Below are 21,294 nucleotides of genomic sequence, written 5' to 3' on the forward strand. Positions count from 1 at the left end.
TAAGGTATTGACAACAGACTGCACAATTAGCTAAATGAGTTCAGGCAACTGCAAACTTTGTTCAGCCAATGGATTTTAGTGTTTTAGCAATAGAGAAAAACTGTAAGGCATGCTGGTCAGAAATTGTGTCCGACTTCCACCAGAGCAAAACGTCACTGCATTACAATCTTGAGGGAGCATGGTGGCTTCATTCGCCATGTTGAGACCAAGGGGGTAAGCCAGAGATCGATCAGTGAAGCCAACCAAAGCCTGCATGGAGGGTTCCATGTAAGCCCGAAACTGACATCAAAGCGCTGCGACAACCCGTCGCACATGAGTGATTTAACCGTATTAGTTATAGATTAGATTATAAATTCCAGGCAAATCAAAAAAAAATATTCAACCATCAGTTTGTATTTGGCAGGATTATCAGAGCCTGGTATTTGTTAGCACCAAAGATTAGCACCAATATTGACTTTTATGCACTTTTATTTTTTGTGCTGTGTTGGATAAAACACAAGAAATCCCACTGGTTATAGCAGACAATGCTGTCTGTGACCAAAAAACTCCTATAAAATACTATATATTATTATTTTCCACTTTCACTTCCATAAATTTTTTAATCAACATCAGCCCTGATCACAACTACCAAATTTCATTCATTGTTTTGCTCATTTTAAAATTAACAGCTTTAAAAGCAAGAGAGCAGAAGCCAGAAATTAAAAACTGCTAAATTTGGCAATTTTGCCTTCTCCACACTTTCTTTCTACAACTTTCTTTTATTTCTAAAACTAACAATTTATCCATTAACATTCTATAAGCTATAAAAACAAAAGCCCCTCTAGTGCATTATACAGTCATCATATATTATGATATAATAATAATAATAAACCTGGCCCAAATACATGCCATAAGCACTAACAAAGCCAAAATTATCCCCAAAACAAAACAGACAAAGACAAAATGTCCATACTGAGGCCTAAGTTAAACTTCAGGTGTTATAATCTTTCTGATGGATTGCGTTAAAAGACATTGATGTTCCTCACTGGAGGATCTTTGGTGATCCCCTGACTTTTTCTATACAACCATTTCAAATTCTTAGTAAAATAAGATATGGTAATATTTAAGATATTACTGTTATCGATTCAAATCCTGAATGACGTAAAGAATTATATATTTTTGTTTTAATAATATCTGGATCAACAACAACTCCTCTGGGGTGCATTTCCCATGGAACCACGGAAGGTGATCAATATTAAAAGGCGTTATTATGTTAACTTATTTAAGCTTTTTGTGTTATAGTCATATACCAGCAAGAACAAGAAAACATTAACATTATATAACATTATTATGGGCTAACTAAACATTAATTCTGTGAATTCTACTCCAGCATAGTATGTCAAAAATAGATTTCAAGAGTAGTAATGCTGCTTTCACTATTATTTTATCACTTTAAAATATTAACTATTATCCTCAGTCTTGCTCAATGGTTTTAATGTGATAGCCAGCCAGAAGCAGAAAGTAAAATGTTTCGTAACGAGAACAGCATTCAAACACACTTAAAATGAAACTGACACCCTTGTTGCACCAGTGTGTGTCCACAAGTTTCATGTTGGTCTTGTAAGTACTACCTGGAGAGAGCACTCTAACCACCTATAAATCACATATACATTGAGAACAGCTGAAGTAACAGTTCTCTAGTTACATTCAGTTACAAGTTAATTGCAAGTCATGGCTAAAACCAAAGAGCTTACCGAGGACCTCCGATTGGGTATTGTAGCTGGTCACAAGACAGGGAAAGGCTATAAAGCCATATGCAATGAAACTAAACATAAACAAAAACACAATGCTAATGGCAGTGTTTTGGTTTTGTATTGTTATTAAAAAATGTATACTGTGCAAATAACACTATACACTTGTAACATGCATGTTGCCGTATTTGCTCTGTGGTAAATTTGCTTTCCAAATCTTCTGAAATTGCAGAGTACACTATCTGCTTCAAAATTAACTAATTTGAAAGCCTTGCTTTTAGTCTTTCACACCCAAGTTGGAAATCACTGCAACCAATTCTATTTGTTATAGCGTACCGAGCATCTGGTCCGTATTCTCAATTCTTATCTGAAAATGCAGAGTTTTCGTCAACTTTAGTCCTTAAAATGGACAAAGTTATTATTGTAGTGGATATTAATATTCATGTGGATGTTGAGAATGACAGCTTTAGTACTGCGTTTATCTCTCTGAGAGAAGCCAATTGAATCTAACAATAATAATAATAATAATAATAGTGTTCCCACAGAATCCCTTTTTATCTGACCACTGTTTGATAACTTTTGAGTTTGTATTACTGAACTACACGCCATTGGGCAAAAATGTCTATACAAGATGTCTGTCTGATGAGTGCTGTAGCAAAATTTAAGGATGCGATTCCATGAGCTCTAAATTCATTATCAAGTCACAAAGTAATGGAGGATGCTAATTTCAGTCCCTCCCAAATCAATCATCTTGTTGATAGTGCTCGATGCGAATGACACTCGACTCTGTAGCCCCTCTAAAAAAGAAAATAACAAAACAAAGACGGTTAGCTCCATGGTATAATACTGAATCTCGCAAATTAAAGCAAATATTGTGGAAACTTGAGAGAAATTGGCGTTCCACCAAACTGGAAAATTCTCGTTTACTTTGGCAAGATAGTCTTAAAACTTATAGGAAGGCCCTCCTTAATGCCAGAGCAGCGTACTACTCGTCATTAATAGAGGAAAATAGGAACGACCCCAGGTTTCTTTTCAGCACTGTAGCCAGGCTGACAGTCACAGCTCTATTGAGCCAAGTATTCCCATAGCTCTCAGTAGTTACGACTTCATGAGCTTTAATGATAAAATTTTAACTATTAGAAACAGAATTCGCCAAGACCTGCCCTCAACTGGCACCGACTTATCTCCAAACTCAGGAACCTCAGAAACAGCTGTAAAACCAGATATATGTTTAGACTGCTTTTCTTCCCTCAATCTTTACCAACTAACTTCAGTAATTTGTTCATCTAAACCATCAACTTGCCTCTTACAACCCATCCTGACTAAGCTGCTTTTTTAAGACGTTTTACCCTTAGTCAGCACTTCTCTACTAGGTATGATCAATCTATCTTTATCAACAGGCTATGTACCACAGTACTTTAAAGTTCATCATAGCACAGGACTTGTCTCTGTACTGGTTTTATTAGATCTTAGTGCTAGAGTCTCCAAAAGTAGACTAGGAGCCAGAGCGTTCAGCTATCAAGCTCCTCTCCTGTGGAACCAGGTTCCAGTTTGGGTTCAGCAGGCAGACACCATCTCCACATTTAAGAGTAGGCTTAAGACTTTCCTCTTTGATAAAGCTTATAGTTAGGGCTGGCTCAGGTGAGTCCTGAACCATCCCTTAGTTATGCTGATATAGGTCTAGACTGCTGGGGGATTTCCCATGATGCACTGAGCTCCTCTCTCCTCTACTTTCTCTCCCTCTGTATGCAACCTCATCCCATTAATGCACGTTACTAACTCGACTTCTTCCCTTTCCCGTAGTCTGGATCTGTGGCTATCGTTATCATTGTTATTAAAATCATTAACATTACGATTATTGTCATTTACACTACTATAAATAGCTGTACCATTTTTCATTCAGTCTATAGCAACATCACCTTTGCTTACTTCTGTCTGTATATTGTGTAGGCTGCCTCCCTCTCCTCTCTCTGTCCTTCCATCCTTCTCTCTCTCTCTCACTGTCTCTCTCTCCTTCATCCCCAACCGGTCGAGGCAGATGGCCGCCCACCCTGAGCCATGGTTTTGCTCGAGGTTTCTGCTTCTTAAAAGGAAGTTTTTCCTTGCCTCTGTCACCTAGTGCTTGCTCTTGGTGGGAATTGTTGGGTTTCTGTAAGTATCATCACATAGTACAGATAACTGTTGTTATGATTTGATGCTATATAAATAAAATAAAATTGAATTGAATGTTTACACCGGCACGCGCATTCCCAGTGTACATGAACGGCCACTAGATGGGTGTTTTCAATAGTTTCAATACAGACGGGGATCACTTCTAATATACAGCTAAAACGGTGGTGTGGACAAAGAAGATTGTTTGTGTTTTCAAACACAAACGTAGTAATGTGGATGTAGTCTAACTCTCCAGTCAGTTCAGATCCACCCTCTCACTCCTGCCTGCTGTAACCCCTTTCCCACCATTCCCATCACATATCTGCCCACCTGGTTTAGTTTTCTGCCTGTTTTGTGACCATGAACTTTAACCTATCCTGCTTTTCTCTGAGTCGTGCATCTGGGTTCAAACCTGTTCCTCTACTGAGCCATTACGGCACTGATGAGACACGTAGAACATTTACAGAACATCTTGTTTGTCGTGGATTTACAGTGATTCAAATCCCATCTCGCTCTGTAGTTATGAAAAAAGAGCTGCAATAGAACATCTCATCAAAACCTCAAAAAGAATGCCAAAATTAATTTTTCCTAAAATATAAAAAAATTTGGAAGGCTATGATTTGGGTCGTGTTTTTTTAAATCCACTGAAATTAAACCAGACAGATCAGTCTGATGAAATGTAATGATGTCATTTAAGAAATTAATCGCTCTATAATATGTTTACTGAACTGGTTTAATTATCTCTAATCTGTGTTTGTACAGGAACTGCATTCACAGACACAGAGTGCTCTGACTGCAGCAGTGGAACATTTTCAGATGGGACATTTACGTCCTGTCAGCCGCACACACAGTAAGAGAAGCTTCACATCGGACATCTGAACTCACTGTACTCTGTGTTGACATTTTTACATGCAGTAAAGTCAGGTTGAACTACTTGTATCACAAATGTATCATAGCAACCAAAGCAGACGGAAAAAACGCTGTGCCTCAAAATGCTAGCGCCCGCTAGCGCTCCCTGCGTTTTCTGGCAAAAAACGCTTTGGGGACACGAGCCCTTCCTTTTAACACTATGTCATTTTAAGAAGTAATCATGTATCAGCTGGATTTATACTGTATTTTTTCTTATTGCCAAGTACCTCAGTACTTAAATAAAACAATTCTCTCCACACTTTTAACTGTTTAGACTGTTATGTTTGCAGTGAGAGGAGGGAGGTGGTGGTTTTTCAGGTGTAACCGTAGTTAAAGGTGTCATTTGAAGAGTGTTGGGGGCAACACGTTACAAAGTATTACTGTAATAAGATTACTTTTGTCTGTAACGCAGTAATGTAACCCGTTACTGTTGATAACTTCAGTAATCACATTACAGTTACTAATAACAAAATAATAACTTTACTTGCGAAGTGGTTCTTGAACTATCTGCATAACGGGAGGAGAGAAAAATAAATCAAACGTCCCTTTTCGTGCGCGTTTGTGTAACACTTTTCCGACCTAACTTTTGTCTTTAGCGCCAGTTCACAAGGACGCAGAAATGGCAGAGAAGGGTGGAGGTATTACTTCATGTTGTTTCGTGAAAGGACTGTGATACCCTCTAGTGCACCTGTGTTGAGGCTCTTCAGCCTGTGAGGATGCGTTACTTGTGCTGACTCTGAGGAGGAACAGGTTTTCTGACGATTGAGAGTCCTGCTCATGAGGTATAACCACTCTTTCAAAAGCATGTCCAGTAAGAGAGAAAATCTACTTTAAAGCCATAGTTCAGCTAGTGAGCTACAGTAAGTTTGTTGTGTGGGTTTGGTCTGTTAAATGCACAGTTCAAAGTACATTTCATATGATATGTTTTTCCTTTGAAGTCTCAGCATAATCTGATATTTTGATGAGGGCCAGTGTCTTATTTTTTATTGATATTATTTTCAACAAATTAATATTTGCACTAGATGGTTGGAAGGACAACCTATTTTAAGTTATGTAAGTATTGTAAGTACTATAGTACTGTACTCTAGCCTTGTTCTTTTTTGAGTAACTACCCAACACTGCATTTGAATCATGCACTGCAAAAATCCTACACATTTTCTTCACCGTTTTCACAGCACCACAGTTCACTGCACTTCTTAGAAGAAGCTCTCATTTCTAAAGAGGTGAGTCTGATGAAACTTTACTATTGTGCCTGTTATTGTACTGAGTATTGATCCAGTTTGAAACATTCAAATGTAAGGCCACATTAAAGCTGTACAATGTTCTGCAAACAAGCTACTACAGTAAGCAACAGGAAATGTGTCTAACATGAAGAGCTGAAGCCTCAGAAATTATGCTGAGTGTGTTTCATTCAGAAACAAAATACCAACAGAGCCTTAAAGCTTTGTATAATCCTTCTCCTCATACCTCACCAACAAAACTGAGGTTTGAGCTGAATGAGCTCTGTCTGATGTTGCAGCCCTACTGGCAGGATAATGTTGTTTTAGATTGTCTTTATTGAACAGTCAGTGTAGAGAGACAGGAAACACGGGTAGAGAGACGGCATGACATGCAACAAAGGAAGAGATAAAGATTGTGGTCATGGTTAAAAAAGGCTGAAACAGAAAAGGTAAGGGAAAGGTAAATAGGTCATATGCAACAAATGTATCTCTAATCTGAGTCTGAAGGTTCACTGAGCGGCTTCTCAGTACCAGTAAATTACCAATGTTGTTGAGGAGGAGAAGGAGGAGAGAATCTGCCACTCTTTCTCCAAGACTGAGAAATGAAATGTTTAATTTTAATTTTAAAATACGTTTTTAATTAGATCCTCACTCAGAGCTTGGTGTTTGGTAGCACCTCTAGTCCCCAGCTATTGTAAATTGTAAATTTCTACTTTGTATAGAGACAGGACCAAGGCATTTTTTTACAGGTCACAAGTAAGTCTCAAGCGCTCAAGTCCCAAGTCAAGACCAGTTGAAACAGGCAAGTCTCAGTCAAGACTGACAAGTTACAAGTCAATTCTCAAGTCCTAAACTTTGAGTCCTAAAAATAATGTGCTCTTCATCAAACATAATACCATTTCTTATTTTTAACAAGAGTTAAACATTTGAAAAAATAATGACTTAGGAAACATTCATTTATTGAACTTTAAAAATGTAATGCTTAGTTTTAATATTATTATTATTATATATGCATTATGCCAAATTCCCAAATAGCCCATTAAACTAGCATCTCAAGCTCAAGAGGATAACGGCAAGCATTTCCCCAGGTTGACTGCTTCTGGGGCAATTGGCCACTGAAGGGTGTGTGTGTGTGTGTGTGTGTGTGTGTGTGTGTGTGTGTGTGTGTGTGTGTCATGGGAAAGTTGATCTACAGGAGAAACATCTGAAAGCAACACAGAATGACTAAGAGCCGCAGGTCTTCAAAGAGCTGAGAGGAGAGAGAGAGAGAGACAGAGAACTTCCGGGCTTATCCGCGACTTCTGAATTGTCCCTGGCAAAATTGTAATCAATACATTTAATTATAAATGTTGTCAGTCAGTGTCTCGTCAGTGTATAGCAAGTTAACAGTCGCTGCAAAGTAGTGAGAGAATATCATGACACTTGACCGCGACGCAGACACCTGTCCTCTGTGTCCTGCTGTCTCTCTCCCACTCGCTCAGAGACACTTTGCCCTGTTTGACTGTCTCTCTGCTCCAGGATGCTTCATTCCCTCTAAAGCGGATGTGATCTGCACTTCAAAAGTGCTGAAGTGAACATTAGTGTGGAATTGTGGTGATATTTCTGTCTGATCACAAGTGTTTTCACTTTCGGTTTTCTTCCTGATGAACAGCAGTGCGCTCATCTCATCGAGTAGGCCACAAGTCAGATTATTTATATTGGCTTAACGGTTCTTTAAAAAATGGGCCAACGATCGGGCTGACATTGGGCTGGCCCAATCACATCTCTTACAGCACCTACTCCCTCCCCCTCTGCTGGAGCTGTTTCTTCAAATGCGTGAAAATAACCAATAGATAGATATAAACTTTAAAAAAAAATAAGCTACTGATTACTGCATTACATTCTGTTATATTTTTATATTCTGAATTATCACCTGCCACCTAAATTTGTCCTTCCCTTTATAAAAATAAAGACATTTCCATCATAAATTGGTGCAGAAAATGTCTCCAGAATTCAGGAAAATTAAGTGTTTAATGCTTAAAATCGTCTGGGGGAGGATCCCCAGACCCCGCTATTGAATACTTTGGCTATAAATAATTCTTCATTGAATTCACATTAACTAAGCTAATTTATCATTGAGGTGAAAAGGGGCCATATGCACATTTAAAAAGACATTAGGCTACTTCAGAAGGGATTAAATTAAATGAGAAAAGTTGATCTACAGGAGAAACATATCTGACAGCAATACAGAATGTCTGACAGTCTTACTGCATCATATTACAATATATTCTTCTTATTTTGAATTGTCACCTGAGACATTTCCTCAATAAATTGGTGAAGAGAAAATCACCAGAATGCAGAAAATTAAGTGTTTAAAGCCCAAATTATTCTGGGGGAGGAACCCCCTAATATTATCAATGTTAATTATTATAAGTAGTAATTAGTCCTAATAAATGTAGGCTACATATAGAATTTACTGTTGCTTTATAGATGTAGTTTGGGTAGGTGGGAAAGGGGGGTGGGGGGTTAAAACATGAAAGAGGTGTGTGCTGGGCTAGGCCCCCAATGTGTCAAGAGCCTGGAAACGCCCCTGTGTTCTATGATGTCAGACATTATGTTCCCACACCTCTTAAGTGTCAAAAATATGGACATGTAGCAGCTGTATGTAAGGGCAAACAAAGGTGTGCAGATGCGGTGGTGAACATGAGTACAGGAAATGCTTAAAAGGAGTTAAGCTAAAATGCTGTAACTGTGGAGGAGAACACAGCTCGGCCTTCAGGGGATGCGAGGCTAGTAAGAGAGCTGTAGAAATACAGAGAATGAAAACATCAGAAGGGATAACATACACTGAAGCAACCAAGAGAGTAGTTTGCAACCAGACAGACCAAACAGTAAACAAGTTAGTGCAAAATGTAAAAAGTCAAGAACTTGTGAGGGATGTGACAAAATCAAGGAAGACACTATGATGGTGGGGAAAAATGAGTTTGTTTTGTTTATGGTTGATGTGGTAAATTGTTCTGCGCAAACAGAGAAGAAAACAGAAAAATAAAATCAAAATAATACTTAAAGCAGTAGAAAAGTACTTAGGAATCAAGGGGTTAGTGTGGGAGGAGGTTGAGGAACAATTAAGTGGAGGAACAGCAAGCTCACAAGCACTATCATGAGGTGGTGGATCTTCATGATCCTAACTATACTGCAATGGAATGCAAGAAGTCTAATTGCTTATGGACAGGAATTTTATTTCAAACCTTCAAGATAAACCCAATATTATATGCATATAGGAAACATGGCTAAAACCACAATGGGACTTTGTAATTCAGGGTTACACAGCAATTAGGAATGATAGGGTGAATGGAAAAGGTGGTAGCGTAGCAACGTTTGTGCTAAATGGGACAAGGTTTAGTTTAATGAGTATAGGAAAAGAGCATGAAGCAATAGTAGTCAAAAGCTGGACAGGAAGAGCTGAACTAACAATAATTAATTACTAAAACCCTAGCAAAAGATTAAACATAGACACATTGAACACTGTGGGTTGGCAAACACGGGATAAAGTGGTTTGGTGCGGTGATTTTAATGCAGATAGTACACTGTGGGGAAGTAAAAAGTATAATGGATTAATCATAGAGGAATTAATAGTGGATAAGGGATTAGTTTGCATGAATGATGGAAGTGGCACCAGATATAACAGTGTTCAAAATACAGAAAGAGCAATTGACTTAATTAACCATTAGTATCGCAGGGAGTAGCAGGCATTACCACATGGGAGGTGTTAAATACATCATCAGGAGGTAGTGATCACTACCCTATAATAGTTAAAATCGGAGTAGAGATACATCATGAGGAAAACTCAAGAATATAAAGATGGAAATTAGATGGAGAAGATTGGGACACATTTAAAAAATGATGTAAAGATAAGTGTGAGAGTTTAAGATGATTGAAGATTTATCAGATGTGGACCAATTTAATAAAAAGTTGGTGGGAGTCATTATAAATGCAGCAGAGGAAACGATACCAAGAAGTACAGGAAGCAGAGTGAAAAAGAATGTGCCATGGTGGGATGTAAATTGTAGCAAAGCTATTAAAAGAAGAAACAAGGCATTTAGGTAGTTAAAAAAACATTAGAGACATTAATTAATTATAAAAGATCACAGGCATACTGGAGGGATTACTGCAATAAGATTGGAAGAGAGACATCACTGGCTGATATATGGGGAATGGTTAGAAAAATGAGTGGAATCAGAAGGAGCTATATAATGCCAGTCTTAATAAGTGGCAATAAAACAGCAGTAGTCAGTAATGTGGATAATCATCTCCAGGGTAGGACAACATCTGTTACAGCATGTTAGCTCGGTTGGAGGATAGTGCACTTAGTGTAGTTTTAAGATTATTTAAACAGATTTGGGAAACAGGCAAAATACCAATAGCATGGAAACAATCAATCATAGTACCAATAGTAAAACCTGGGAAAGATACATCAGACCCATCAAGTTATAGACCAATAGCACTCACGTCACAGTTAGGGAAAACCATGGAGCATATGATAACAGACAGATTAACATTCTTTCTAGAAAGCAGAGATTTGTACTCACCATAACAAAGTGAGGAAAGGAAGAAATACAATGGACTCTATTTTATGTTTGGAATCTGAAATCAAAAAAGCATACAATATGTTATGGAAGGAAGGGTTACTTATTAAATTTAACAAATTAGATGTAGGTGGTAGACTGTACAACTGGGTGTTGGACTTCTTATTTGGCAGGGCAATAGAGGTCAGGGTGGGCACAGAATATTCAAGACTCTATAAAGTTGAAAATGGTACTCCACAAGGCAGTGTGTGTAGTCCAGTACTATTTAACATCATGATCAATGATATTTTTGAAAAAGTGGAAAGAAGTATTGGGAAGTCCTTGTATGCAGACGATGGGGCCCTATGGGTAAGAAGATGGAATTTAAAATTTATTCAGAAAACATTACAGGCAGCAATTATAGAGGTGGAATGGTGGGCAAATAATGGGTGCAAAGACACAAGTGATATGTTTTTCCAGGAGACATAAAGAAGTGTCCTTAAAATTATATGATCAAACCCTCGAACAAGTAAAAGTTGTCAGACTGTTAGGAGTGTTGTTTGATGAAAAGTGGACCTGGAAACAGGACACTGATAAGGTCAAAGACAAAGGCAAAAAAAATTAATAACCTTTTAATACGTCTGTCAGGAAGGGACTGGGGGGCTACTACAACATCATTGCTTAAAATATATCAGACCTTGATGAGAGCTACACTAGATTATGGATGTATAGCATATACTGTATGTCAGCAGCAGAATGGCATCTTAAAAAACTAGATGTGGAACAGGCACAAGCTTTAAGGACATGCAGTGGAGCATTTAAGACCTCTCCAGTGGCTGCCATGCAAGTAGAAATGGGAGAACAGTCACTAAGGACATGAAGAACAAGAATTATGCTAACATACTGGCTTAATCTTCAGGGACACTGTAGCTCTCAACCCGCTAAAACCATCCTAGAAGAATGTTGGGAACACAATAAGAGTAGCTGTGTCAGTTTTGGATGGGTGGGAAATGCGAAAGCAGAGAGCCTTGGCCTGTGCGGTATAAAATATATCCCAGCAGTCCCATATCCAGTCCAGTTTTTGTAAATCCATCCATTGACCTGCATATTTAGCAAATAATCAAAAGGAAATCCAAGCAAGCACACACAGGAAGAATAGCAGAAAGTTACATAGAGCAGCACTATAGAGATAACCGCATGGTCTTTACTGATGATATCCAGAGACCGGAAGGACAGGAGCTGCAATTTACATCCCTGCACACAAAATAGGCATTAAATAGAGAACAGATCATCTATCAGTATATACAGTTGAGCTTATGGTCATTCTGATGGCATTGCAGTGGGTAGAAGAAAACAAGGAAGGCAAAGTGGTCATTGCATCAGATAGCTGGGCAGCGCTCCTGTAGGCTAGATCTGGTATTTAGTATTCATAGCTCTCTGTGTAGATTATATCATAAGGGACTGATTGTCTGCTTTGTTTGGGTTCCTGCCCATGTAGGGGTAGAGGGAAATGAAGATGCTGATATTCTGTCAAAACATGCACTTAAATCAAAGTCAGTTGACAAGTTCTGCTAAGTAAATCTGAAGGTTAAACAGTCATTAAAGAGAAAATGCAAAAAATATGGCAAGAATACTGGGAACTAAATGAAACTGGAAGACATCTTTACAGTATACAGAAACATGTTGGTCTGGGAAGAAAACTGGGTGGGTGCCGGAAGACAGAGACCGTCATTACCCGTCTAAGGATAGGACACACAGGGCTTAACCATTCTCTTTATAAAATAAGTAAACACCCAACTGGACACTGTGTAAAATGTAATAGCATAGAGACCATTCAACGTGTGCTGGTTGAGTGTAGAGGATATGTAGAGGAAAGCATGGGGAATATCTAAGCACCTTATTAAATATCTAAAAGATACAGGATTAATAGAAAGGATATAGATTTTATTTTTTTGTTTGTTTTGTTTTATTTGTTGATTTGTTTTTAAATATGTTAGTCTGCACATAATCTGTTCCACATTCCAGTCCGGTAGGTGGCGGTAATGCTCCTAAATGCTGGTTGCCAACCGCCAATCAAATCAAACGAAGAAGAAGAAAAATAAACTAAAATCATTAAACTGCGTCAGCACAAACAGGTGAGTCGAGCTGGTTGAGATATATTTCGATTAAAGAGGGAAACGTAGTCCACGTATAACATATTGTCTTACCGCTGAAACTCTTGAGTCCAGGTTCTGTGTGGTTCGAATGTTTCCAGCTGTTATTTCAGAATTTTGAAATGTGCTGCGACACGATGTTACCGTAATGCCTAGAAAAAACACGCATCGCAAAACAGCGCGAGGGCTGGCTTGACTGTCGTTTTCGAAGTGGAGGTTGGCTTGACTTCAGTTTTCCATTGCCTCCCAAGTTACCAGAAAAATAAATTATTGCAGGTTTAAGTACAGAAGTATTATCAGCAAAATACCTGAAGTCTAAAAGGTTAAAATACTGAATCTGCAGAAAAATGGTCCTGATGACATCATTGTTAATACATAAGCAGAATTGTACTGTTGAGGTTTAGCTAGTTTTAAGTATTTTATATACCGTTTGATAGTTTAGTCTGGTGTTTACAAACCTGGGATTCAGGTCCCTCCAAAGGGTCACAAGATAAATCTGGGGGGTCGTGAGATGATTATTGGGACAGGAAATTAAATCCTGATCCAAAGTAAATCAGTTATAAGGTGAGTGACCAGTCAATAAACAGATTCCCAGTGAAGGTAAAAGACTTCCAGGGTCCACCTGTGGTTCCTCATCTGGAGCTCATGTGTGGACAGTTTGAAGCTAAAAACAGGTTTCTCCAGCACAAATGTGTCTGTGTTAACCAGGTTTCTCGTTTAAAAGATGTTTCAGACATCTGCTCACTGCAGAAAGCTCAAAAGAAACTGTTTGCTTGGCTGTTAGTGTAATCTCTGCATGGATGTGTTCTTTTTGTTTCAGATGATGTCCCTGTTCTGCATTTTACTCTCACTTCATTCCAAATCTCAGTGAGATGCCTTCTTCAGCCCACGAAAACTCTGATCCTGCGGTACAGAATGATGTTTAGCAGAAAACCTGTGACAGCTGCAGCATTACTGGTAAAATAATTTGTTATGAAAGCAAGTTTTTATTTGCTTGACAGAAATTCATGCATCAAATCGCTCCTCTCCAACATTTCATTCTTTGTAAAACCTTTGTCTTTATAATGCTCTCCCTCACACATCAACAAACATTTCACTGTCGAGAAAGAAAATAGAAAAAGCAAACTGAAACTTTGAAGGTTTTCTGTCCATCAGCTCTGCAGAGTGATAAGCTGTGCTCTGCCTTTAACCTCTGAACAAGAAGAGAGTGGAGCTGTTTAATAGGAAACCCTGTATTGGCAAATGTCTTGTGTCCTCGCTTTGCACGTTTAACAACTGATCAGATTAGATGCAGTAACCTAACCTCCATAATTTAAAGCTCCTTAAATTAATTGTCTTTCCATATTAACTTACTTATTAAGTCTACATGTGTTAAAGTAGACTTTAACACAGTCACGCGCTACTATGGCTGTGCTGTGCGCCCAGACGCAGCAATCTAAAGTACCATCCTGTGATGGATTTACAGACGCAATGTGTCACCTAGACTATTGTATTTATAAGTACAGAAATCAAAGAGAAAGTTATAAAGAGCATGGCCAGTGCTGTCATTGTCAAAATCCTGAAACTTCACTACAGACAGCTGAGTGCAGGGGAGGAGTCCACTGCTGAAATGATGCTGACTATTTCGGGCATTTCAGTACAATAACCTCCCGATTCGTGGCAACCACATTCCTCTTTGACAGAGAGGCAAGACGTTATGGTGAATAAGAAAGAAAAGCACCAAATGTAAAAGCACTTGTTCTCACCTATTTGAATGGGGACCTGACAGCCTTGCATTGAGCAAAATCTTTGACAATGTCTTCAGTAAAAAAATTAAATACAATCTTATTTGGGAGCTTTCCGACCTTCTCCTCCTGTTCAGAAGGAGCTTTATTGCCAAGTAGTGTTTTACACTACTGTGGCAACTGTGGCTCAGGAGTAGAGCTCCTAGTAGAGGGTTGCCTGTTAATCGGAAGGTCGGCAGTTCAATCTCCGGCTCCTCCAGGCTGCATGTTGAAGTGTCCTTGGGCAAGATACTGAACCCCCACCAGTGATTGAATTGGAAATGCAGATGTCGTGTAAAAGTGCTTTGATAAGGTCTATACAGACATAGAGTTGACATAAATAAATGTAGAAAATATATAAATATGGAATAGACAAAAAAAAAAACATATATATATATATAAAACGAATAGAGAAAAATAATACAACTATTTGCAGAGAAAGAACAACGTCGCAGATTTTTACATGTGAATTATTCCGGGTTTGTGTTGTGCAGACGTATTGCAATGGAAAAGAGTATTGTGTACATATATATACATTGACAAAGATTAACAATTAACAACAAATATGTGCAATGTGCCAGGTTTGTGCATGTATTATTTGCAAGGGGGGAGTGTCTGTGGGGGCTGCAGACGGGAAGAAACTGTTTTTGTGGCGAGATGTTTTAGTCCTGATGGACCGCAGCCTCTTGCAAGAGGGGAGAGTCTGAAACAGTTTGTGTTCAGGGTGGGAGGGGTCAGCTGCAATCTTTGGGGATGACTGGGGAGTCACACTGGAGGGAGTATCGGTTCACCCACTTTCACCCAGCTAAAGTCTTGTTGTCTTGTCACATGATCAAATAGAAACTTAGGATTGGGCAGCCATACACAAATTACCCAGCAGTCATCATTGCAAATGTAGGTGACACAAATCCCAAAGAAAATAACCATATTCATTCTGTGGAATCTAATTTATTTATACTTTGCTTGCTACAGATGTTTTTGGGTAAACTACTGACTGACACCACGGCAAAGGGGGATGTGCACATTTGAGGGTGTATATACCACTTGATCTTCGGTGAGCTGTGTGTCTACTATTAGTTGGTGAATTTAGATGCATTCTTACCAAGTAACTGACAAAGTCCAGCTTGTAACCTGGCGTGGCCCGCTCCCGTCATGGGCACCTGTACAGTGCGGGCCCCGATGCAGCTGCACTGTCTGCAATGTACCCTTACTAATCTCCCTCCACCTTAACATATGCAGACTCACCTGGCGACATCTTAAACTGTATGTTATGTTTTATTGCGTGTGTAATTTCTGTTTTATTGTTGTATTGTTAACCTGTAAAGCACATTGGTTGTTTTAAGTGTGCCATATAAATAAAATTGATATTAATATTGATATTGATCTTGGCAACGCCTCCGGGCAGCTATTTCGGACTAGCAAGACCAAGCTCCTATCTGAAAGAATGGGGAGAGGGCCAGAACTGCAGTCTTACTGGTCTCCGGGACATAAAAACTACATGAAAAGAATCAGCAGTAAAATCTGATAAAAATCACTGAAAGTTTGACGACTTTGCCCCAAAATAAGGTTTAAAAAGCATTTTCCCGACCGGTTATACTTCTAATGCCACACATGCACAGTAGAAGTAAAACAGACCCTTACGTCAGTGGAACCACCCGATTGGCTGAAATACAGTATGTTTCCTGCTTTGGCTGTTAAAAGCAGACGATTGGCTTTCTCACGGGAGGGGCGGGAAAACCGCCATCTTTGCCATTATGGGCTTTCCCCATTTCCCCAGAGTTATATTGAGTATGTGATTGACTGGCGTGCCTCCTCTATAAAATGTCTCTGACAGCTCTGAGTTTGACAGGAATGTAAGATTGCAACTCTCTGCATTTTATGTGCTGGTCCACATGATGACTTCCCTCTTATGACTCCAATGTCAAATGCAGAAATGTGACCTCTCTCACGTGACTTTCTGCTGTAACTCAACTGCAAAGGTTAAATGCTGAGAACTCTTAATGTTATAGTAAAATTATAGTAAATTTTATTTAGTGTCTTTTGGACCTCTAACTATCTGGCTGACTGAAACAGATCTACACAAACACAAAGTTCTGCTGGTTTCTATCAGTTCAGTTCAACAGCTTCTATCCATGTATTTGATTTACAACCAGGCTTCACTGAGATAAAAACCTTTTTCTTTCACTTCACAGATACTCGTGATGAATGTCTGCAGAGGAAATGGCCTCACATGTCATCGAGGAGAGTATCAGAGAGGGAATGAATGCTGTCCTGTGTGTCCTGCTGGTAAGATCCAACTGAATGTTAGAGAGAGATTTCACACCATCAGCTTTACCCTCCAAGATTGAACTTTCTCATTTAATAGAAACATTACATTGCATTAAATTAAATTGTTGTTTTCTTTTCAACAGGAAGTCGAGTTAAAACGCATTGTACAGAATTCACAATAACTTCCTGTTTGCCCTGCACTGAGGGAACCTTCATGAGTCAGCCGACTGGACGTAGACAATGTTTTCTTTGTTCAACTTGTGTTGAAAGTAGGTTTCTGTGAATATTTCTTCATCAGTAGAAACTTAGAGCCTGGAGTTAAAGGCAGTACGTCTTATTACTGCAAGTTCCACTGTTAATACTGTGGAACAACTGAGGAAACTGTTTTAACAATGTCATTGTGTAGAAGCAGAAAGTCTTTTTAATGAGTTTACTGTACATTACTGATTTTGCTCTTAAAGTGCCACAATACATGCAGAAACAAAGACCTTGTGTGTTGTGAAATACTCTGAAATACTGAGTGAAGATATTTTGTCACAAGTAAGCCACAAGACATTCAACATGATTTCTTTTGCAGTGGAATTATTACGCTGTTAACATCAGCACAGCCTTTGCTGTATTTTCCTTAATGTTTAAGCCTGAAATTAAAAGTGTAGTATCTCCATATGTAACCTCTACATGTGCTGACAGGTTCTGGTTTGAAGATAAATACGTCATGTACAACAACATCAGATGCAGTTTGTGAACCACTGGAGGGATTCTACTGTCTGGAATCTACATGGAACGGCTGTATGACAGCACAGAGACACACAAGCTGTCAACCAGGACAATACATCAGAAAGAAAGGTTGGTTTCTTTCTGCTGACTTTAAGGCTGTAACTATAGTTTAAGTGTTTAAAATATAGCAGGAAGCGGCAACGATCGGGATCCAAGCAAGTCGCGAAAAACGCAACATTTGACATTTTCAGAGGAGAAGAACAGATGCAGACGACTTTAGAGATTCAAGTGATGAAAGAATTGGACTTGCAAACTTGATTTTTACAGCATCACTTGAGATCAGAGAGTGTATTATATGTACCTGACTACTGGGTGAAGTAGTCAGGTGGTAAAGTTTAAGTCATTTAAGACTTAAACTTAATCAGTTTAAGTTGAGTCATCCAGTCACCATGAAGGCAGCTTTCAGATGATCACAGATTGAGTAAAAGCACTGAAGCTGATTTGTTACAATGTGCAGCACATGTAAAGAAACACAAACATAATTTAAATAGTAATACAAAACCCCCTGTAAAATCAAGATACTATCATAGAGATACACTGGCTCTATTCCATATAAATTTAAATAGTCTGAAAATGGGATGGGAATAATCCACGTATGGTTCGTTCTTTGATTATTTCCTTTCAAAACCGAACAGAAAAAACAAGTTGTTTTTTGTTTTTTCTGTTTTGGAAACCATAAGAGAAATTACTGATTGTGATATTAATAATGTCAGACTAATTTAGCTTTGTGTGTTCACTTGATAAATCTGCAGCAGATACACTTGGGTGATGGCGGTGCCTAATTAAATGTAGCCTAATTAAGATGAGCTTGAACATCAACATAAGTGCGTTACAAGTTGCCAAAGAATCCTCAGATTTTGAAGATTTTTCAGTATCAAATTAATTCAGTGATAGTTGTCAGTACATCCAATGGTACACAGCAAACATGAACTGTTATTAGTTAATTGTCGAACTGTAAATTAAGAAATCATACACAGATTAAAATGTTTGGGTAATTTTCATTCATTATTTAAATTGCACACCATGCTGAGCTCATTTGTTGGTTGTTACCCAAAATGTTTATCAAGGGTTTTTTCTCAAGGACTACAGCCAGGGTGACTACAGGGGAGCCAGGGGGAGCTTGACCCTCTTAATGAGACATGAGCTCCCCTGAATACATGATTTATGCTATTTTTGCCATTAATTTCTATTTTTCTGTATCATCATGGATCATGCGTAAATCTGGAGGGACGGGCTTCATCCAGCCAGTCATATTGTTTGTGCTCCCGTGACCTCCTCTCCCTCGCCCTGGATGCTCCAGCATCCTGCTCCCTCTCCGGTAGACCTACTATGGGTTGCATTGCCTGTGGGCCCAGAAAACTGAGGACGGTCGGTGGTTGTTTATTCTGGCAGGATAAAGTCTGACGCTCCTGATTTTATGTATCATCTATGCACTACTGCTGCTGGAGGCTCTCTGTAATGCTGCACAACTTTCTAAATTCTTCCATCCCACGAAGAAAATAAAAGTCAGGTCTAAACAGTTTGGAGAGGCTGCGCGCTGTTCGGGGGTCCAGTAAAGTAATGGACACATTTAATATGTTTTATACTTTCTGTGAATATAATCCAATTAATCTTTTTCCATCCTGATAGACACCTTATTTTGAAAACCGGACGTTATCACACGCGTATCCTCGCGCTAAATTCATCAAGTCCGACCCAATTTGATAAATAATATTGTATGTGGTTCTCATATCACGTAACATGTAGACTTCACAGCCTCTCTTCAGGTAGGACTCTCATACTGCGACACTTGTCTTTATAAAGAGAGAAACTGACAGGATACAACTATCACTGAATTCATTTGATACTGAAGAAATCTTAAAAACCGAAGGATTCTCAGGCAACTTCTGAGGCGTTCCTCTTCCTGTCCTGTTTCCAGTGAGTTACAAAATGAACGTGTGCCTGCTGTTTTTCTAAAAAAACCCCACTTATTTTGATGTTCAGGCTCATCTTAATTACATTTAATCAGGCACCACCATCCCAAGTGTATCTGCTGCAGGTGTAGCAAGTGTAACACACAAAGCTATACTATTCTGACACATTAAATATCAGAATCAATATTTTCCATTTTGGTTTTAAGACAGAAAAAACAAAAAACAATTGTTTAGTTGGTTTTTCCGACTCGGATTTGAAACAAAATAATCAAAGAAACAAACATACATGGATTGATGGGTTTGTGTTGTTTTTCCAACATAAAAATTTTCCATTTGATTTGTAGGGTTAGGTCTACTTTTTCTTTTTTGTGGCGCTTCCAAATTGTTTTCATGAGATGCTTCTGCAGCAAATGGAGTTTGCTCAGTTGTCCTTTAATTTTTGTGTATCTGCTGATGCCAAGACCGACCCAAACTTATATTTACCTACAGGACATATTGTTTTACATGTGTGTAGGATACATTGAACAGCTTTAGCTTCTTAATCTGACACATGATTTAAAATAAAAATAACTTTAAGATTTACTGGGATAATGTAAACCCTAATAGTACATGGACCATAAGTTTAAGAGTAGACAAGCAGAAGAATTCTCTCAATGTCAGGAACAGTTTTTTTTTATTTTGGGGAAAAAAGTAGTTTTGCACTTTTTGTCGTTTTCATGCGCAGAGAAACTGATATTACATTGGCAAAAAAAGTGAAAGTTAAAAGTGGAATTTATGTAATTTCTTGACAGTTGTTAACTGACATCAACATATTAGCAGTGTTATATTTGATTTTATTGTACATTACATTATAGCACTAAAACTCTTGACATTTGAATAGTTCAAGTTTTCTCTCAAACAGGGGTCAGTTTGATTATGAGGCTGCCGAGGCTCCTTCTTTACAGTGAATCAAATCCCATCTTGCTCTGTAATTATGAATGATAAAAATGAAATGATTTAGAAAAGAGCTGCAATAGAACATCTCTTCAAAACCTCAAAGAGATGCCAAGATTATTTTGTGACATGTTAAATCCACTGAAATTAAATTATGTTTGATGAAATATAATAATGTCATATCAGCCTTTGATCGCTTCATAATATGTTTACTAAACTAGTTTCATTATCTCTAATCTGTGTTGTACAGGAACAGCATCACAGACACAAAGTGCTCTGACTGCAGCGTGGAACATTTTCAAATGGGACATTTAGTCCTGTCAGCCGCAACACACTAAGAGAAGCTTCACATCAGACATCTGAACTCTTCCAGCAGCAGTGAATTCATGGTTTCCTACAAATGTTGCTGTAAAAATGTCCCTCTATCATTCCAGATGTGAATCAATAAATCTGCAGCTGCTGAAAGCAGGAACTGCTTCAACTGATGCTGAATGTGGAGAACAAAGTTCAGACATGACAGGAGTTGTGATCGGTGGTTGTTGGGGGGATTCTTTGTTTATTAATATCTGGATCTGTAGCTATGGTACTTTCCAGAAAAAAATGGCGTTTTAGAAATGAATCCACTTTACTGGAACAATAGTTAACCTAAAGTCAACAACCAGCCGAACTGAAAACACTGCAGCCTCTCAGACCAGAGGATGCTCTATCATATAAGCTATGGATATAGGCTATTTAAAAATTATTTAAAAAAACAAAGCAGGTCCCTCCAGATTTTAACTAATCGCGTGTTCATAACAGCACCATGAGTATGATTTTTTTTTTAATGCCACTGTCAGAGATCAGAAAAATCAAGCAAGTGTCTCAAATTTTGAACTAACATTTTGCAAATGCATTTATAAGAGAAGCATTCAGTGCTTTTACAAAACACAAAAC

The 21,294-nt window shown here is 38.4% G+C and overlaps 2 long non-coding RNA genes across 2 annotated transcripts; both read left to right on the top strand.

The window, feature by feature from the left end:
- The first annotated feature begins 4,566 nt into the window (after window positions 1-4,566).
- LOC119915232 lies at window positions 4,567-20,866 on the top strand. Its single transcript, XR_005446924.1, has 2 exons — window positions 4,567-4,731; window positions 20,796-20,866. It is a non-coding gene; the product is annotated as an uncharacterized LOC119915232 (long non-coding RNA).
- Window positions 12,602-17,579, top strand: LOC119915231. The gene is made up of 5 exons (XR_005446923.1): window positions 12,602-12,689; window positions 13,528-13,664; window positions 16,663-16,756; window positions 16,882-17,007; window positions 17,429-17,579. It is a non-coding gene; the product is annotated as an uncharacterized LOC119915231 (long non-coding RNA).
- Window positions 20,867-21,294: the final 428 nt, after the last annotated feature.

This window comes from Micropterus salmoides, unplaced genomic scaffold (assembly GCF_014851395.1).
Source record: "Micropterus salmoides isolate LMB-PRFRI ecotype aquatic unplaced genomic scaffold, ASM1485139v1 Ms_hic_scaffold_2002, whole genome shotgun sequence".
In the NCBI taxonomy this organism is placed as follows: Eukaryota; Metazoa; Chordata; class Actinopteri; order Centrarchiformes; family Centrarchidae; genus Micropterus; species Micropterus salmoides.